This window comes from Anticarsia gemmatalis, chromosome 5 (assembly GCF_050436995.1).
Source record: "Anticarsia gemmatalis isolate Benzon Research Colony breed Stoneville strain chromosome 5, ilAntGemm2 primary, whole genome shotgun sequence".
In the NCBI taxonomy this organism is placed as follows: Eukaryota; Metazoa; Arthropoda; class Insecta; order Lepidoptera; family Erebidae; genus Anticarsia; species Anticarsia gemmatalis.
In genome coordinates, this window is record NC_134749.1 from 647,037 (window position 1) to 668,684 (window position 21,648).

At 32.9% G+C, this 21,648-nt stretch overlaps 1 protein-coding gene across 1 annotated transcript in view; it reads left to right on the forward strand.

The window, feature by feature from the left end:
* LOC142972743 (uncharacterized) overlaps positions 1 to 21,648 on the forward strand; it is a 164,949-nt gene that overhangs the window by 95,861 nt on the left and 47,440 nt on the right. The window lies entirely within an intron of this gene.

A 21,648-nucleotide genomic window follows, 5' to 3' on the forward strand; every position in this document is an offset into this window, starting at 1 on the left:
ACGGACACAAAGCACAATCAAATCCGTGGTTTACCCCCAAACAACTATTTTTGGACCGCAGAAATAATTGTTTCAGTGGGAATCGAGCCCACGACCTGCCATCGTAAAGGTGGTGGCGTGGCGAACACCTTAACCACTGCGTTATGGAGGTCGGATTATGATTATACATGATTTATACGGATATTGTTTTCAGAGATAAAAATCAGAGATAGTTGGATGAAAACGTTATTAAGAATCACATAGCTTAGACGTTACCTGTATCGTTGTATTAAAGTGATAATCGAATCTAAGAAGAAGAAGTCCTAAGAAGTAATGGAGTGGCAGCTTTAACTATTGCACTACTCATGCCGTCTATAACATTGTTACTTTACATTAAGTGCAGTTCACAAAAAAGCTAAATAAACCTTCAAAAACCTCTAAAACTCTATCTCAAAATCAAAATTAGCGGAAAAAATAAATCAAAATAGTATAAAAAAGGCTTCCTTTTTACACAAAGGGCTGTAGTTATTTATATAATTGGAGTAGATTAGAGTATTTAGTTGTAAAAAACACGGAACATTGTAACGCATGCGGCGGAAACAACAGTCTTCCTCAAAGTTTGTAAATACTATTGCTATTGTTTTATTCATCTGTTATGCTTGTGTCGGCTTTTTTTTGGTTATATCCTATTCTGTATGATTGTTGTAGTGGTTGGTTATTTAACTGTGTGATACGTGTAAAGTCTAATGAAGTATTGATGAAGTTAGATTTGTTTTAGCGGCATGTGTTTGTTATAGCGATCGCGAGGAACGTCTAAGAATATGTTAAATTAGGTATTACCTTTGGGTAGTGTTTGGGACTTACAGAATGGTCGTAGGCGTTGTCATGGTGTATAGAAAGAATATACCGGCCGAATTGAGAGCCTCCTCCTTTTTTTTATGTCGGTTAAAAAATAATGTTTAACTGCTACACTTGCTATTAGTAACACAGACAAAACAGTTTCTTTACTATAACACTTGGTATACCCAAAAATTTATATAAATGAACTACACGACAAAATTGAGTTATGAAAACAATACAATTTAAAATACTCACTGAACAATCTGAATGCATCAATTAACCCTCATATGTAGTCATTTAAAATGACTTCGAATTCTCGAAACATGTTACTTCAAAGGAAACACCCACTCCATATAACAAAACTCCATATTGTTACACCGACTTTCACTGGGCGGCTTTTACTTACAAGGACGACCACTTTCTAACCGCTTCTCAATTATACAAGCTAATATACACTTTGTTATTTAACAATTAAGAGTGATAATCGTGTCAAAAGGTTTAAAATATGTCAATGTACTGCATTCCGAAAGGTTGTTGATGTTCTATTTTTAGAATAATTTGGTTTGACATTTCTTAAAATAGTATCGCTGTGGAGATTATTTTCTTTTCAAAATCAATCATTAGGTTTTATTAAGGTCAATCGTTGTGTAAGAATGCTTATGCTCATAACGTATTCTCAAAAAATCAGGCTACATGTAAGTAGATAAGGCAAACACTGAGATTACTAGATTGATAAGTAGTCCCAGTACGAAGAACTACCATTTTCTACATTTGATACTATTGATCTATATCGATAGTTAGACATATACAATCTCCTTAAATTTTATTTATAATATGCTGAACGGGCTGATCAGATTTTCATACGAAATTTCTCAACTGAAAATGTTAGCTGCCAGTTTTCAATAGATTTTCATTTGTGTTTGACAATTATTGAAGCCATGGGTTGCAAAAAAAAAATATAATTAATATCACTATAAAGTTTAGTGATGGTTAAATCATGACTCGACCCCAAGTTCAATTCCTCAGTCAGGCTTTCTAACATCATTCACAGTCATAAACAGCTAAGGGGCTAGTAATATGTTTGCCAAATGGCAAAAGACTCGCCCCCTATTACATTGAACTTTCAGACAAACCATGTGAAATATCATACCTATTTAAGTAGAAAGCTTTTCTTAACAGTTGGTAATAAGACAAAATATCTTCGTATCCGTCTGTAATTTCAGTTGAACAGTAATGTCATAATGTGCAGTTGAATCACACAAAAATTACAAGAAATTTATGCTTTCTCTTATTTTGAAATCATCATTTTCTCTCTCATTTTTTTTTGAGATTTTTTATGTTTTGGTGCATTGTGTAATATTTTGATGAGTAACTATCTACTTTCAGAACGTGATCATCCCATTACTGGCTTATGCCTAGGCGTCTCGGCGTCTCCTCGTTAGTCATCGTTCACAATTTTGCTAGGTAAAGTTACGTTAGGTATTGACTTAAGTCTGATTCATAGGAAGTTAATCCAATTGCTGCCCAGAAGTCCCGTTTTTGAATCTAAATCTTTTGGAATAATCTTAGAATAAGCTCCAAAGTCAGTGCGGTAATACACACAATAAAACAGAAATCTCGTTATATTAATATCAATAATATTGCATTTGCCTGTAACAGTGGTATCATAAAAAAAACTACTTTAATTACACATAATTATCACAAGGGGAAGTAAAACTTTCTCCATATTAAAACAATCGGTAATACACAATAACTAAGTCATAAGGAAACGAGATTACTTTCTCTTACACTTATGGTTCACTATAACTTTGTATATTTCCTGCGTGTGGGAGCCTTGCGGTTACTTACGGAGAGAATGATTTAGTTGCGTAACGTTTATTATGATAGGTTTTTAAGGAAATTGAGGTTAGATTATGTTGTTTGGTAAACAAGAATAGTTCTGTGGGCGAAGTGGCGAGCTTTGAAAGATTTTTAAGGGATATTTTTTTTCGTTCTGGGATTATAAACAGCATAGGTCTTGGACTACTTATAAATGCGATAAAGACTATATTTGGTCGTTGAAAAAAATAAGAGTTTGTGATGTAGAAATGCATTTCTTAATTAAATACCTGGGTTGTAAACTTCATAAATACGGACGTAACAGCAAATTGAAATTGTAACTTACTTATTTTAATAACAAAACGACTTTTTTGGATCCGGACCCGTATCCGCACCGGAGCGACGCGAAACCAAGTGTGGCGTGTTACGAAATCAAATTTTGTACCGTTGTACAATAAAATGAAGTCTTATTAATATTTAATCATTAATAATGCGAAAGGTCTATATGAGTTACAAATACGCAATTCAAAAAATGTTGCTAATGTACAAACACGATACACTGGAGAATAATTATAATTAGTAGTAATGGTTTGAACGAAAAATTCTATGCTAGAAAATAGTCTTTTGAACTAGAGGTATAGTATTAAACAAAATATTATAATAGAAAAGATATTCACACTCTTGTAATGACATGCAGTTCTTCAAAGAAAACATTCTAACATTGAGGTCATCTCCCTATAAATACAGTTATGTATCAAATCTGATATAATACCTAACATATCAAATAACAAGAAACAATAAATTAAATAATATAAAACTTTCTTACTTCATTTATTGATGAGGTCAAAGACTTTATTTCGTAATCTTTCGGAAATCCGAATATAAAAAACTTGTTTTTAAATATGAGGTTTTCAATACATCTGTTTAGATAACTTTTTGTTACTTATCATTCATAATGTTAGATGTATTACGCCCACTTACTACGAGTTAAGAGGCCTTCAAAAATAAAGGAGACAAGCTTTTCTATATTATTATTTCATGTGGTCCATACCTTATCAATACTTTTGTAAAATAATTATAGATGTGAGTCTGCCTGTTTCATGTATTTTCACATCTAAACTGCTGAACTGTATCTGATAAAATATTGCATAGAGATAGTTAAAGATCCAGATTCAAAATAGGCAGCTGTCTTTTTCTACTTGAACGACCTTATGTAAATAGTTTGTGGTATTTTTAGTAGGTTGATTTATTATAAAAAAATAATGAAAACCATGCTGGTAATTTCGTTTTATCCGGACTGCTTACTACATTTGTAAAGTTATTATATTCATTTGTCTGTGAGGCTTTCATTCACAAATAAGTTAAGATAAACTCACAAATAAGTCAACAGGTCAGGATCAAACCTTTCAAGTTAATCTTATCAAGGTTATAAAGACACATATTGTTGTTATACATACATACATACATACAATGTGGATGATAATCGCTAGTTTTTCTAACTACCTTCATATTGTCACGACTTCGTGTTTGTTACCGATCGGCTAATCTGTCAGTCTTTTGATGGCTATCTTTATTTGAGGCTGGTTCTTGCGAAATGATTTTAGCTAATACTATTGTTTTATTAGTCTAGTAGTCCATGAATATGGCTTGTCTTAAGCCTTTAGGCGGCTTAGAAACGATTTTGACAAGTAAAGACACGTGAAACTAAAATTTTGTTACTACGTAGAAATGCTTTTTCTAAATCAAAGTGCGTTTTTAGAACCCATTTTTGTATTACTCAATCAAGCATTGGTCAGTTTTCATTTACTTCAGAAGATTAAGGTGGCCTTACAATTTGTACATGTTTAAGTTCTCGGCTAAAAGGTCTACGGTGAAAAGTGATCGCCATATAAATTATAGGCTTATAATATATTAATGTATATATTATGACCAGTAAAATGATGCATAATACTGCTTGAAGATGTGTAAAACATTTCTTAAAAGACTCACTGATAATAATCTTTATGTGGGCGTTCAAAATTAATAGCATTTAAAAAACACCATGATTGAACAACGATTATCTTAAATTCTACAGCTTTAGTAATTTTATATACCCATTATAAATTTCATCAACACCTGCTACCTATTTCATCACTATTATGACAAAAAAAAAATAACAAATGTTCAAAGTATTACGTATTTGAATAAAAGTTCATTCACCATAGATGATATCATATATATAGATTCTATTCAATAATTGTTAGTCTCACATATAATATTATGTTTCTATTATGTATTCTATGCTCCGGAGTCAAGTAATTTATGGTTTCCGTTCGAGCGAAAAAAAAAGTGGTTTTCGGATACAAAATAAAGATGAAATATTGACAATTGATTTTCTTATGCTAATTATTTGTAATTTTGATAACATGAATGAGTATGTTACTACAAAGTAAAATTTTAATCAATTCGGAATACTAATACCTACAGTACAAAATTAAATGAATTGAATAACAATAGCTTTCGACACCTACTTTTCCTTGACCGAGGTATATAGTGAATTAATATGATACATTATATCTGACATGGAAGAAAAGGTTCCATAAATAGATATTATCAATTAAATTGAGCAAGCAAATATTTTCGTATTTCAGCATGATAACTTCAACTTCCGAGTATTCTAATTTATTCACGGTAAAAACACTGAAAGTTATCATAAATCGACAACGAAAGGGCATATTAACATGACTGTAATTTATCTGTAGACCACCAATATACGTTGTGTTTTAAATAATACGTCATACCTGCCAACTTACCGAGGCCTTACCAATTAAGGTGCGGCACGTTTATGGCCACTTCTTTCTCGGAAGCCATTTATTTTTGGATTTATTGCGAGCCTGGGAGTTCGGCTTCATTGTTTTGTATGACAGGAAAGTGCCCTTGGTATGATTGGTACTTCGTACGCCCACATGTTGTAAAGATCGGCACGCTTCGAGAAGTTTAAGTTGAGTGAATAAATGTATAAGATGGTAAGTTACTGTTTATTCGACGTTCGTGTCTTGTTAAGTTGGTTTGATGGGTTCGGTTCCCATACTTGACAGATATGTGATCCACCGCCGTTGTTTCATGTTCATAAAATATTTCCGGGGCTGGTTCTTTCAGTATCATAGGTTGCCGGGGTGGGATAAATTGACTAAAGTAACACGATTTTCTACAGTCGGTACTGTTGAGTATCGAAAGTTTGACATTTAAAATGTACTGTGAAAATAGTTCCTACGACGCCCGTTAGAGGCGCTGATCAGATTTTTATACAAAATTTCTCGCCAGCCGTCGATAGTCAAGTGGTAGAGAATCGAGCTACTGGTTAAACTCGATGAAAAGTTCGAGAGAAAACTTTATTTGCAATTGAATGTATAAAAAATGTACTGTACTAATAATATAAAGCTTAAGAGTTTGTATGTTTCAACGCGTTTATCTCAAAAACTACTGATTCAAATTGAAAAAATCTTTTTGTTTTGAATACCCCATTAATTTAGGAAGCTTGTAGCCTATATAATATTTGTCATAGCGTGATGCGCTGAATATAAGAAGAGCATGAATGAAAAATTCAGTAAAACGGTATAAAGTACGGGTGAAGTCGCATGCGTCCGATAGTAAATCTATATAAGGTTGTATGCAGTTTTTGTAAGGAAACAGTCATTATCGTGACACTGTTAGTTGATGAAGGTTGATGAATGTGGACTATATATCTATAGATCGTGGAGTATGCCAAAGGTGAGGTATTGAAGCAGTGACTGCGTTTCTATTAATGGGTTGCTGATGCAATTTATTAGTTCGAAGGCGATAGTGACGGTGTGAAATTTATTACTGGACTGATAGAAAAATAAATGCTTTACTATTGTTCAAATATGTAGGTTTATATATATTGGTACAGGATAGCAACGACAGGCGTGATGATGAAAAATGTAGGGCTTCAAGAACATTAATGTGAATTAAAATAAAGTCAATGTATAAGTCAACATCCATACTTAATACATAATTATGTGGATATTTTTAAAACCAAACTTATCCTTCAGAAAAACAAGACAGTATTTGTTTTGATAAAAATATGATTAAAAGATGATTTCCTCAAACTTAGCATGTTATTGATGCGCATTAGAAAAAAACAAAACAATCTTGATGCTACACTTTGGGACGACTCATTAGGTGTGTGACATTTATTTCTAAGATGATACTACCTGCTCCATTTGTTTATTTCAACAATCTCTCAAATAGAACCTTATTGATACAAAAGCTCACAAACGTGTCAGCAAATGATTACATTATCTAATAACTAGTTAGACGACGGAAGAACAGCGCTGAGGCCAACAGCTTTCAAACGAATGTAGCAACCTTATTTGTAGCGGTTTTACTCTACTTTGTTATATTTGAAGTTATGCGACTAGCAATATTATAGATTTGTATTTGATAGTGCTGTGCTAATTTTTAAGATGTTCCTGTTTTTTTCGTTCTATGCTAAGGCGTATTTTGGATTTGAATACTTACCTGCATTGGTTACGGAACTTACAAAATATGCTTGTATCGTAATGTAGTAAAGTCCTGGTATATCAGTTATGATTGACACAGCCTAAATAAGTGCTGTGCTTCTGAAAGGCCATTGCACGGGAATACTTAAGTGATATGGTTGTATATCAAGGGATACTTGCATTCCTATTTCATATTTATGTAAGAAATACCTGTTTCGTCTCAGTAATGTAAAAATAAATGGAAAATAAATAACCGGAATAGACTAAAATACAACCAATATTATTTTGACAATACATAGACAGAACTCTATATGTACCGCGCTTATATTATAAAGATAAGAAACTACGAATAAAAAGGGCGTCATTTATGTGACTCACAATTTATTATTAACAAATAAACGATCTAATATCGCAATAATAACAAGTAGACAGTAGTTTTGAGTTCATTAATCATTCTCCCACGATGTTATATGTATTTAGGGCCCCTCGGTAATGTGGCTAATGTCAGAGGTACAACATCACTCATCTACCCACTGACGATATTATTTGTAACTAGAATATTTAATATTAATATTATTTGGTTTCATAATGAAGGCAAGGAAAATGCCCATGAAATTATCATTATTGTAAGGTAGAGTATGGAGCGCACTGAATTAAATATATGCCAAACCTTCGTTAACTTTCAAAGTCCTTCATAAAATGTTTTTTTTTGAGCAATATGTCTCCCTATTACACACTGTGCTTTCTCTAAATTAATGACACCTACACTACTTAAATAAAAATCAGCAATAATAATATTCAAAAAAATATTGTACTTATTTTCATTCGTGAATTTCGCAAAAAATAAGATAATTGTACAAGGAATCCAAAATAAATAAATAATTGTAAGTTGTTTACAATATTTGCAGTTAAGTCTTAATTAGAATGAATCCCATTCAACTACTTAATAACGCGGCAAGGACATAACATCAAACAGCCTAACAATTTTCCTATTCACCTCACATCAAAATTCTCCACAATGATCAAAGTTCATCATAAATCACTGTATTTGACAAAAAGTTAATAACATTAGCCAGATTAGGCTTATTAAGATTGCAACATTTAACCTTTTATCCTTAGCTGTAATGAGCACTCGGTTAACCAAAATTGTTTGACAATTACTGAGCTGTGACTAGATTTAGAATACTGGTTTGAAGATGTTGAAAGGGGATTTAATTGAGAGTAAATAGTAGCTGAGACTGTTAGTTATTTGGCTTAAAAAAAGGTGAGAAGGAATGAATAAGCAATTATTTAAGAGACACTTATTTTATATGCTACTCTGTTTTTACAGTACAACATATAGTCCAATTCATTTCCAGGTGCTGTAATCTCAGCATCATATAACTTATTTCAAGTATATAATATGGATCGCGATCAGCAAAAACATAACACTTAATGTGATTTGTGTATTATTTTTAGACGCAGGTTTCATACAGTAATTGCTAGCTGGCTTAAGTCACTCGTAAGCGAAACCTTGTCACTTAAAACATATTTTTTTACTAGTTAATCTAAACTTCTTAAGTACTACTACATTTATAAGTAGCCCTAGATAAAACTTATATATTCATATACCACATATCCGTAGAAATCCAACCTACCTTCAAGTCACAAGTCAAATAGAAAGGACAATCAATGTTGCCTTGTCGAGGTCACATATGTCCCTGTGTACTTATATACTATGGTACATGTTATATTATTATGTAAATATTTATTAATAATGCCCTTTAAATGCTTGTAATGTCAATGCTTATGACAGTTGAAAGTATGAAGGGATACAATACGTTTTGAATTGTCATGTCACTGGTGACTCACATGTAAAATATTGCAAAGTTTCGGACATACTCGTAGTTTGGAGACTAGTACGAGATTTTGTTTTTTTAAATTTGCTTTAAGTAACGTAATTAATCTATAATGATCTATTTACAAAACTCCATCGGGCTCCTGCGAATTTGTATATGTAAGATATTTTATTTTAGAAGACTAAAATAAGTGCGAGAATTACATCGAGATCTGTGTTGTGATTTAATTTATCAACCATAACAATCTCTGAATTAAAATGAATAAAAAAATCAAGTGGAATCGACTTTCTGTGGATGACACTAATATAATTATTATGCACTGATGCATAATAATGTGTGAAGTATACTTTGTACTCGCATCTCGTGACAAAATAAACGAGAAATTATGATAATTGATGGCCTTAATTACCGAACCACTTCTGAAAATAAAAATGTTTGCTTTTCAAAACAATGCAGTGAAAATACTTTCATAAGTGGCACGAAAAAACTAAAGCTCGGAAGGAGAATATATAATAGTATTATATAAAATAAAATAAGCTGCCATTTTTACTATTAAGCTTGAGAAAAGGATAACAAAGAGATAAAATATAATATATAATTATTATTTAACTAATTACGTGACATTTGATAACATTGTTCACTCTCACCAAACAATTAAATAAACTGTGTATTTATTTATACAAGTGTGCACGCAACGTGTGAGAAGTCATTGTTCTATTTATTATATTTTATTATTTAATAATTGTAAATAAAGACACGGGTCGTCTCCACAAATGAGAGAGGGGGTGAACTTAAATCCATGTCAGAAGCCTCGTGTGGATGAGGAATTTGGCATTCCTTTAAGAACTGATTAAAGAATTCTCAGGCTTGCAAAATTTCATAACAAAAATAAAAATATTTTGAAAAATAGTGCATATTAAATTTTATTTTACCCTTTGTCCAAGAGTTTCTCAGAGTGAAAAGGTTTTTCGAAATAAAAATTATCTTGGGTGTTAATCCAGTTCAATCAGAACTATTTAGGTATATCATCAAAATTCATTGGCATAATTGAGATACAAATATCCATCCAATCCATATCAAGATTCTTAACTATATTTCCATATTATTTTCTTCTGTAAAGTCCTTTCCAGTTAACCGTGTAATCTAGTGAGAGCAATACAATGTAAACATAGCATTATGATCGGTAACAGCTGTCGGCGTAGGCGCAGGTATCCCAGGAATGCTAACACGCCTTTGTTGCGACATGCTCGGAGTTAAGCTTTCAATTAAATACTACGCTAATGAGTCTTGAATGTAATTATAGAATGCACGTCATTTGAATTGTAGTAGTTTAGTAACAACCCTGTTGTTTCTTTCAATCTATGAATAGAGATTTATCCCAGTGTTTTCATTGCTTCACTCTTGCCAAGGCGCCGATTGCTTTCATTTGGCATAGCTACTTCTCTTTGGTAGAAAGCAAATCCGTAGTTTTACGTTTCCTTATAGAAAAGGGTGGGCTCATATACGTACAAAGTGGGTGCCACAAGATGTTCGGTGGCAACGGGGAAGGCCCAAACGGAAAAGGCCTTTGCTCAGCATAACCTTATTGTATTACCATAATTGAATCTTACGCTTTCAGTTACATTGAACGTAACTTGTAAATGCAGTTTTGTTAATAATTGTTGCATGTTTTTCTATTCATAATTAAATATCGGATATAGATTCGTAGCTATGAATTGAACGGGTGATTTATGGTAGCTATCAAGCAAGAGCAATTTTAAAGTCAGTATAATTGTCGCAGACGTGTATCGCTTAAAAAAAAACAACAACGAACTTTAGTCTTTGCTACCACGAGGTCTATCATTGTTTATTATAAAATCATTACAGATAATCTTGTACAAAGACAACAATAGCCAAAACACAGGTAATTCAATCACGCGCAGAAATCTATCGCCAAAACACTGAACAATCGTTTCACCATGACATAATTACGAGCTGTGAGAATCAAGCGTGTAGCCGGTGTGCCACAGAATAAGTAATAGTGTACGAATGTTAGATGTTATCAGCCAGTACGTAAATAATTTTGGTGGTATTTTTTAAGCCTGTGACATTGATAAGATAGCAGAATATAATGTTAGAGGATAACATTCGTCAGATGTATAACTGCAATATATTTCTAGTGTAATTTTAATATTCAATTTCATAAGAGACTTTAATCTTAGATTGAAGTCGAAGAACGAACCAATATTTTGAAAAAATTAGGTAAGCCTAGTTTTGTCAAAAAATTGGTTCGTGTTTAAGATTTTAGATGCCTCAATAACTTTATGTCTATATACAAACGTCTAAACTAAGTTTTTGGCCCATAAAATTGGCCAATTTAAGTAAAAACAGGAAAACCTAAGATGTTTGAGAGGCATTCCGTGCATATCAACTGAGTCTGTATCGGTCTTAAAACCCAGTTCCACGACGTGACTTGTCAACGTCGCTCGATTTAGTCTAAATTAGCTACTTGTTGTACAAATACCGGTGGTTAGTATAAATCACCTGATACGTACAATCAGAACCAGAATGAATTTAACTTTACATTTAAAGATTTTTCTGAAGTCCTTGTATTGGATTATTGTATTATATAGATTAAAATTTACTGTATGTAGAAAATCTGAAAACATGCTTTTCTATAATCGGTTCCTTCATTGATTGGTTTTCGTTAAGTGTAATTTTTCTTGAGTAAACGCTTTTGTTTTTTTTTTCCACTCTTGGCTGTAATCAAACAATGCAAGTTACAAAAAACTCTACGGAAGCTTATTTCTATATTAATGTTACAATGTTTGTCTATTTTCTTTTGTTATTGACTGTACTCGTTTTGACCTGTAAGCTTGCATATAAACTTGTCTCGTGAACCAAATATTTTCGCGATAAAGTTGTGATAGCAAGTGTTTGTAAGACAGTACTAGGATATGAGATTTTATCAGTGATGACTTTAAAACAGCTAGACAATGCACTTCTTTAAACTGGCTTTGTGGTGTCGTCTAGAAGTCAAGTTCATCACTTTATATAAAAGCTAAATTAAAAGGTGAACTTGACACAAGATTCGTACACAACGAAGTTTTGCGTCATATAGAACAGTCATCCGTTTTAGATTCTAAAGAAACAATTCAATCAAGTCTTAGGTTTTTTGGTGACGTTAAATAAAACTGTTTTGTCAATTTAATATTACTTAATATGTAACAGGATTCGGGAATAAAGCGAACACGCATTTTACCTTGAAATGCCTACTAGTAATCTACCGTTTTGGCACAGGTTGCACTCGCAGTGGTCGCAGGCTGTCTACCATTACTTGTTTCAAACAAAGTAGAAAACCAAAAAGCTCAGCTTCGAGACAGCTTATCTTAAAACCATTGAATATTGATGGCAGTAAGTTCTCATCATGATCTCCGTCGTATTGTCTTAATGGCCGACACGACTTCGTACTTAGCTGCTTAGAAATCGTGGTGTTCGTTCTGTGAAGCGATTGCTGAATGGAATAGATGGATGACACGCACTAGTGGAAATCTCACGATAAGTATAACTATTAGAATATTTTCTTCATGTTTTTGCATTAAATCAATAGTAGTATTTTAGTTATCAGTATGTGACTTTTCCCAGACAGAGACATGTTGGAAGATTTAAAGATGAATTATAAATATAGTAACGCGATCTTCTTTTGTTGAGACGATAGAATAACGAGCGTTTGACACTTGAAATTTGTAAAAAAATTGTTCTTGTGATACGCGCTAGGGGCGCTGATTGACTTCTCGATGGGGCGATGGCATTTTGTTACTTCTGTAAAGCGATTTTTTGTAATCGGTACTATTAAGTATCGAGAGTTTGTAGTTTAATTCAAGTTTTTATAAAAACATTGCCGAAAGTTAGCCGGCCGTCGATTGTGGATATTGGAAGAACATTAGTAACCATCTTGTTAAAGTACAGTAGCCAAAACATGAATTTTATAAGTAGTTATAATACATAGTTAAGTAAATAAAATAACAAGCTTCTCAAGTAGTCGCGAACTATTCAAGCACAATGTGATAATTAACTAAACAATACAATTGTTTTACATTACACTCGTTTATTCAACTGACATTGTGATGACCCTGGGTTGATGTGAGAAAATATTGTATAATACTTGTAACTGACTCGCTTGTATTTAGGGCTGACACTTGACGATTTGAAAAAAATGTTTCAGAATATATTTTTTTCTGATGTCTGATTTTTTTATAGTGTGACCGTACTGGCATATTAGTAAGGTACACGAAAAACGCTCTTGTTGGGTGACTATTTGTTTTAAAATATAAAGTAATTATTAGATGTTGTCTTAGTAGGTGTATTTATTGCCTAGGATTTGATAATATACGAATTTTAAATATATTTTTCAAGAGTTTTTGACATGGATACTGACATTGGAAAGGTTCTAAACACAAGACAATTTGTCGTCTTTTTTATAATTACGAATGACAATAATAATTGACTATATCCGAATTGTCTCGTACATTTTCAGCATTTTAATAATATCTCTATCTATTTATACGTACAAGACAGACACATCACAGTATTAAATAATAATATCACCAAACAAATAAACAATCTTACATCATAATTTCATTGACACTGCGAATACCTTCATATCGTATAAGGTTTACTTAGCACTATAAATATAGCCTCAAACTGACCCGTAAGGCTGTGAGTTAAGGTCGGGGTCACAGAGGTCAGATATAATTGCCTTCCCAAAACACGTGAAGGTAAATATGAGGCAGAAGGTTTATTCCATGGAAAATTATGGGGTCATTAATTTTCATGTGTTTTTATATATAACTTTTATGCTCTTTGCAAACTGTCGTGTTTATAAATAACTCTGTTTGGAACCAACTGTTTCTTTAATGTTGTATGTATTTAATATTGCATCTCAGATCTCAAGGTCACGAGTTCGATTCCCGAGGCGGGTTCCTATTAGATATTGAAATGATCCCGATAGTAGATAGTCTGGAGTTTGCATACGTACCCTGATTTTGGCTCTAGGATTATTTAAGGGACCAACATTATAAAAAGCGAAAATTGAGTACTTCTCATTACACCTGTGATTCGCAAACATACATAAAATAATCTATATTTTAACAATGATGACGTCACCTCGGTCTACGACGGCCAAGTGGAAATGACCTGAATAGCTTTGTTGCAAGTCAGACCACAATTAAATCAAACCAATCATTACCAATGTCCCTTAATAGATACTGAGTAATCATTACACCGTAGTAGACATGTACATAGGTACATACTTATTAAGGACAATTCCTGCAATAAGAATTCTTATAGTGTTATGGAGGTTTTTATAATTATCCAAAAAATACGCAAAAAACAAACATACCCGAAATAATATTTTATGGATCAACAAATCATTTTTTTCGTATGGGAATCGAACCTACGACTTCTGCTGTCTGATAGCCTGGACTTAAACATTAACGATACCATAACTTCAGCGGCCAGGCGCTCACCAAATATTAGAAATAATTTAAATATTAAGTCACAAGATTGCCTACTGAATCGTAAGTGTACCGAACTTTATAACACGAGTCTTTTCCTCTCGGAAACCTAAATTCGATGTCATTATGAGACAGCACAAATTTGTCTAAACCGTTACAGTTCTTATTAGGAAGCTATTATTATATATATTCGGAATCAATCCATATTCGTATTAAATGTCAAATACGTAATGCAATTTGTCCATTCGTAAGTAACCCACGAATGTGTGCCCGATATTTTTAGCTATTTCCGGCTTTTTAATTGAGTACATCATTACCATTTGCATTTTTAATGAAACAACCTAATTTTTTATGTTAAAAACTTCGAATAACCAAGAATTAGTACATCCATACCTTACTTTCATAATAGAAAAGCAAAGACGAGAGATCTTCGGATCTGACTTTTTTCCTAGTTCTACTGAACATTTCAGAAACACTTAACTATGAACATTTCCTGCTTTCAGTCTAGCTACAACTTAGCATGCTTAGCAGCCGGTCTATCGGGAAGTTACCCAACCGTTTTTATCAGTAAAAAATTATACATAATATCATGGACCTGCATGGAGTAGTGATTGATCCAAGATTGTGTGAGATGCAAGCTGACGACTGAAAAGGTCTTTTCATATATTCATAGCCATGGACCGCATGCTGGAAGCCTATATTTTTAACCAACACAATCTATCTGTCTATCTAAAACTTATTTATCAGATACAGATAATGTAACAGCCGGTTGTGAAAGTATTTCCTCTACACAACACAATTAGTAAGAAATATGCAACAACGGAAGAACAGATACAGTTGCTAATATGTTAATAGTTTTGTAAGAGGCGCCTACATTTTATAGTGAAGCAATAATATAGTAATTTCGAGGTCACTGTTCAACTAGTAAATTAAAGGTTTTATGTACTAACCCGTGTTAAGATTATTATGTATTTAAATTAGAGTAATTTTATGAGATTGGTCAATCATAGTGTGCACTTTTATTGCTGTCTTCGATAACTACATTTGATGTATAATTTTAAGTTAGAAAATGATTAAATGTGAGATACACCGAACTGAAGAGTCACTGATCAATTCAAAAACCTCATTTCACCTTGTTTATATACTTTCAAAGTTGTCAGACACAGACGGAAGACATACAAAAAAAAAAACAAAATAAAAAGTGGCATTAACTATGCAATCAGTAAAAAACCTATACAATAATAAAAGTATTCTTTGCATCAACACTCATACCAAGCAATTCCTTTATACATAAGCGTTTTAACTTAAAAATCCTTCAAATAATTTACGTGAACTATAGTTTCAATTCAGCAAACTCCAACCTTCCAAAACTAGCACATCAATCGGACCAAATCCAACAAGGCTCCCGATTATGCGATAGTTTCGCAACGCACCCGTTTCATTGCGCAATGCACACGAGCCGTCATAGAATTATGCGTACTTAGCATGCAGTGTGACGCGCTCGATGTAATACTTAGCACAATTGGCGTGAGGTGTTAATTCTGTCACATAGTTTATTGGTACGCGTGATTAACTAATGGATGACAAAACTTTACGACAAACTATTCAACAGTGTTTGCGATCTGACCAATAGTGGAAGTGGAAATCGTGGAAAATTGGGTTCGAGTTCCAGATCGACCAAAGTATTTTTTCTGTGAGATGTATAGGTTCATTTATTAGGCATTTTCTTTTCTTTGTTATCAAATAAACATAGAATGACGTATACGTGCCAAATAATTTGTGTAGTAATGTGTACACAATGGTTGTTGCCCTAAGTATTTATGTATGGGTGTGTATGAATTCCAGGGCACTCTGCCTCTGGTTTATAGGATATAAAACTTTTTAAAAACCACCCATTTGAATAAATAACAACCATTGTGTCCGCCAACTATACTTACACGTATAGCAAATAAAACGCGTGAAACCTCATTAAAGCAAAATAACTAACTTGAGTAATGGCTAATGAGGCAACTTTCATCTCATATCCTTAAGACCGTTGTCCGACACAGTTACCCGTCTGTCTCAATACTCGACCGTCAGTCATTAGTAGGTTTGTCGAACGTTAGGTAAACGGAACACTCGTGCGATCGTGTGACCCTCTTGGCTCAACTCACCTCGATTGAGAAGTTACATTTGAAAAAAACTTGCAAGTATTTCTCTATATAAGTAGTGATCTTTTCTGTGAAGAGGTAGGCAACTATGTCTCAATATACCCTGGTCTCAATTTTGAACCAGGCAATTGACCAATACTATTATTAGTTGAATGCCTGTATATTATGAGGAATCGATATTCATCTGACAAGAAATATTTTGTTTCATACATTAAAGCTGGATTAGAGGAGCTAGTGGCTTAAGTTAATAACAGCCGCTCGGATCGATCTCTGAGTTTAAGCTACGCTTGCCGAGGTTGATCTGTGGATGGGTGACCATCTTAAACATATCGAGTTCCTTCGTGTTACGAAAGGCACGTTAATTTGTGCAGTTGCTTCATATAAAAAACTGGTATTCAGCTGCATCCAGTGAGACTGGAAGCCGACTATTACATAGTTGGAAGAAAGACTAGGCTATACATTAAAACTGGATAAACTTAATCAAAACGTACACACAATAAAGAAAAACAACATTCACATCATATTGAAAGCTGAATATTTTGTACCTAAAGCATAATCATAAATGTTCTAGGCAATAATTACTTCAAAAACACATTGCTCTTTGCACATTCACCTCTACACATGTTATAAAGCATCAAATCACGATCCATTCATTTATTTAAGCAACACAAGCTAAGCTCATTGACGCGTAAAACAAATAAGTTTTAACAATGTGCTAACATTTCATTCAGGCATCGTGAGCGTTCGTGACCAATCAATTACAACAAATAAAAGAATAATTAAGCAACACATTCATTTGTCCACTGACCTTACGATCATTACTCAATGATCATGAGCGATCATCGTAGACAGGGCTAGCAGATTCCCAAACGAGAATCTAATTTTTTGGGTTTTGGGGTAAAAGAACAGCCCGATGTAGAAGGGACATTCTCACGAGTAAGAAATGTTTCTTATTTCATTGCTCTTTTTCTTATTTCATTGCCTGATAAGATTATCAGCCCACTTTAATAGTTATTCAAGCCTCTTAAAAATGGCTTCTAAAATAACTTGAAAACTACCATTCTTAATTGATAACAACCAAGATGAACTTTACTGTAACTTCTAAAGTTCGTAAACTGAGGTGAAATACTAAGTAATTACCTATCAACTGAATGTCTTTATTTAGGGCTACTTAACTTAGTGCCATTTTAGAATTCGTTAAAGGTATTTTTTAAGTATTCTGTAAAGATTTGTATTGTCTGCCTGCCTGTTGAGCTTGTTCCCACATAAAAAAAGTATCGGCAGAATAGGAGCGCTTCAAACGATGTACATGCTTCGAACTTGATAAGTCAGATACCTAGAAATAAAATTCTCGATCAAAATTAGTTTGATCAACAATAGTGTAGTGGTTTCAGCGGTCACCTCGCCGCAACAACCGTAGTGTCGCGTGTGATGGGTTCGAATTCCACCCGGGACAAATCTTCGTGTGATGAGCACGAGTATTTGTTCTGAGCCTGGTTGTCAATTTATCTATATAAGTATGTTTGCCGGTTATTTAGTTACTATAGTACAAGCTCTCCTTGGTTTGAAATCAAATGACCGTGTGTGAGCTGTCCAATAATATTTATTTATTTATCACTGGCAGCCCTACCCAGCGATGATTGACCAACGATCACTAATGATCAGTTGATGATCGCTACCGTTGCGTATGCATATTGCGTGTGTAATGTACTGATCTGATTTACTTATTCTGTTTGTGCTCTCCATTTATAATTGTGTTCTTTGTTGATCAGTGTAAAATTATGTTAATGTAGCGTTTTTATTTGTTTGGTTATTTATTGTCTTTGTTATTGAGATTCGAGGCTTTATTTTACAGTCTAGTTGTTATGTGAAACAAACAGATTAAGCATTGGATTTAATGAAATATTTGGCACTATTGACACACATTATTATTCTCCATGTGCTACTTGAACACGAATACCAAATATTTAACTACTGTTTTAGGAGTCTGTTTCAATAAATTGACTGATCTCTGATCGATAAATTGATCTGTTTTCAAGCTGCTCTGATTGTTTGGCTAAGTTTCGTTAGATATGGTCTCAAACTAACCGCTAAGCTTAGTACTACTAGATCATCTACAATTGTTTAGTGTAAATACCATATTCTAAAAATACTCCATTCTTCATTTAATTTCAGAAACACGTAAAGATATTTTTATTTAGATTGTACTACACAATCGTCCATTGTTTCACTAAGCTGAGAAAATCAAAGGATTCCATTAACAATTTCATGCGTAAAGAACCATTGTTACTATAGAATGTATCTACACAATTGTAAAACAAAAAGAAATATTACAAACCCTATTTCAACAGCTAAGAAAACTGTCATCAAAATTTTTGGACCCACCCCATGCGAAAACCAACCTTAATCGTATACAAATAAAGTACACAATCTAATATTCTATTTTATTTGAAATAATCTGTTTGGAAAACGCACATGCGTGCACGCAATAGGCGGTTACAGGTTGTCGTCGAAATGACGACATACCGAACCTTACCTTCAATGCTTATACTACATTTTAGTCCAACAATAATCAACTCTATACCTCATACAATAAGGTGCATAACAACTGCATCCATTTATGTTGTTTTGGTTTTAAGCCTACGGAAACCGTGGTGGGAGTGAATGAATAATTTTCAATACAAATATTTTTTTATTGTTCAATAGTTTTTTTTGTAGGAAATTCTTAAATACTTTATGAAATCTATTTTGGTATGTTTTGTTAAACGTTTGGACAGTTTTAATAGTTTAAAAGGTGCAAGTCATACTACAAACAAATATAAAGAGCCTTGAGATTCACTGCATATTTTATAGTTTACTGTGTTACGAAAAGCTTTTGGAATTCCAGTTTTCATAACAACAGAATGTATTAATTTAGTAATAATATTGAATTGCTTCTTAAGCTTTCAAGCTTTTTAAGCGTTTCTCTTTGAACATGACTTCATCATGTTGAATGTTCATTATAGTATTTAAGGTATTTTTATAGAGATTTCGTATTTAATTAGGCATGGGGGTTTTCTTTTGCAAAATAGAATTCTGCAGTTAATAAACGACAAGTTATCAAGATTTTAGTTTCGATTTCTTTCGAGGAAGGACATGTGTAAGATCGTCTCTAAAAAGAGTTAATAATTAATTGCATTTGTTATAAAATAGGACATTATTATAACACAACACGTCAAGAGACATATTATTATTTACTTACATACATTTCACATAATAATGTACCAAATAATTCAGAATATTATGTTAATTAAAATATCACAACGCAGTCCCACGTACATACATACATACACATGTAAAGTTACATCAGTCAGTCGTTGCATACATCGCGTTAGTATGCGTACATTGCGTCACCGTGACGTCACTCATTGTCCCACCTCATTAGTAAGCGATCATATCGTGTGACAACGGGCATATTTCTGTTTGTGAAAATTAATACGTTGATTGCTTGAAATTCCAATCAGTAAAATTACAATGAAAGTAGCTCGGTTACGCTTGTGATAAAGTAAAAATATTTTTGATACCAAATAGTATGATACCAAGTATGGTTTTTGACTACATTTTAAAGTTTAGGAGACATGAAAACGTTTTACACCGCTGAACTACTGAACTTTCAGGCTTTTACATTTATAATATTAGTTGGGTTTTAAAACTTTGCATGCTTTATTCTTTTATACGAAAGTAGACCAAGTGCGGTTTACTCTGTTTCTTTTTCAAAGATCTTTCTGGATGAGGCCTACTTATTTACCGTCTGTGTAAATTGTGTTTTCATTTTTTGTAATTATTGTAAAAATTAAGAGTCTCTGTGTTGCTTTATTAATTACAGTCTTTATCATTTCCTTCCCCACAAAACAATAATTACATTAAGACCAGCGAAAGTCTTAATAACTTTCAAAATAATAACAAAAATAAAACCAACAAACTTTAAACTCATTCGCTTCGATCCATTAACTCTATCAAACATGACGTGTCAAATCATTTATAATCGCCTGCAAAATGCACCCGTAATCTTAATTAATCTAACCATATCTTTCTTTTACAGGTAAGACAGGAGAAAATGCACCTTAAGTTTATACTCCTACAGTTCAAAGTGCCCTGGCGGTAAGTCGTTACATAAAAACGAAGGTTGCAAGTGAAAGCGGTCATCATATTTCCATAAAATTATGAATAACAAAAGCATTTTTTGTCCTTTTCTAAGGAGTTATTTTGTTTGTTAAATTGTAGTGTTGTTGGTGAGTGAGTGAGAGGGAAATTGCGTTGATTGCAGGTCATTGAACTTTGTGACCTGTCGCGTTTAGACAAATGAATAACGTTTAGTGCAACGGTTTTTATGCATTGTTTATTCAATAGATGATTACAATAGATCAAGTTTTATCTAAAACAAATTTAGATTATGCACATACACAAAACAAAATTAATGTTAACGGTAGGTATATGAATGAATAGATATAGTGTTCTAGATATTAGCTTTCCTAGACGCGGATATTCTTTTAGTATTAATTAACGAAACACAAAATGATTCGGTAGGAGTCGTTTAACATTTACAATAACGATGTTTAATCACAAACTTTTCTTAAACTTAATTTATCTAAAATAAACTTGTATAGGTATTACCCCTGTTAAAAGACTTCCAAATTTTTTGAATATTACCCAGGACATTATAATTAATTAGTTGGGGTTCATAGTTACAAAGATCTCCCTACATAAACAAAGCGTTAACTTTTCAAACTAACAATAATTACGAAGCAAAGAACAGATTAAATTATTACGTGTGTGAATTAGAAAACTGCTGCAAAGCTATCAGTTGACATTTAGAAGCAGGCTCTTGAACAGCTAGACAGAGTTTATCTTTAGAGAGGTGACCTTTGACGTAGAAAGTGCAGGCCAATGAGAATGGTATTTCTAATCTAACTTAGAATGTAGAGCTTTCTAGAGACTTTAGTATTTAGTGGTAAGTATTTAAAACATATTCAAGACTAAATAGTGT